This window comes from Chiloscyllium plagiosum, chromosome 5 (assembly GCF_004010195.1).
Source record: "Chiloscyllium plagiosum isolate BGI_BamShark_2017 chromosome 5, ASM401019v2, whole genome shotgun sequence".
NCBI classification, from domain to species: domain Eukaryota; kingdom Metazoa; phylum Chordata; class Chondrichthyes; order Orectolobiformes; family Hemiscylliidae; genus Chiloscyllium; species Chiloscyllium plagiosum.
The window spans coordinates 40132710-40133347 of record NC_057714.1 but is presented as its reverse complement, the minus strand read 5'-3'; positions in this window follow the sequence as shown (position 1 = coordinate 40133347).

Genomic DNA, 638 nt, shown 5'->3' with positions numbered 1-638 from the left:
TATCATTTTAGCTTTCAACAAATAATTGAAGTACTTGAGAATAAAGATGTTGATAGAGGCTTTTTTCCTCTTGCAGTGAATGACGTGGTTTTCATTTAAAATCATCCATGTTATATTTAGGTCCTATTCTATTACATATATTTAAGATCTCTATGTAATACACTGTACAGATTCATTTGCAGGCCTTCCCAAGGCAAGAAGAAGGGTTACTTCCCAAGAGGGAATATTACAAGAGACCCAAATTAATTAATTATGAAAAATAAGATTGAAAAAAATAATTTTTCATAACTCTGTGTTCTACTTGGTTTCTTTTGGATGCTGGACCCAAGGTTTAAGGGGAAAACTGGAAAGGAAATAAGAAGGGCAAAGTTTGAGTAAAAAAGTATCAAAAAAACATCAAAACAAAACTTCTAATCAGTAAAATGATTAAAGGAATGGTGGGACCAATTAGAATCTTGGAAATGGACCAAATGGAATCTTGGGAAGGTAGAGGGCATGACTGAGGTACTGAATGAACATTTTTCATCCTGTTGTGAAGACAGATGCAGTCAAATTCACAGTAGAGGAGGAGACCGTAAAGGTATTGAATAAGATAAATATAGATTATTAAGGGGATACTGAACAGCATTACTTCTGAA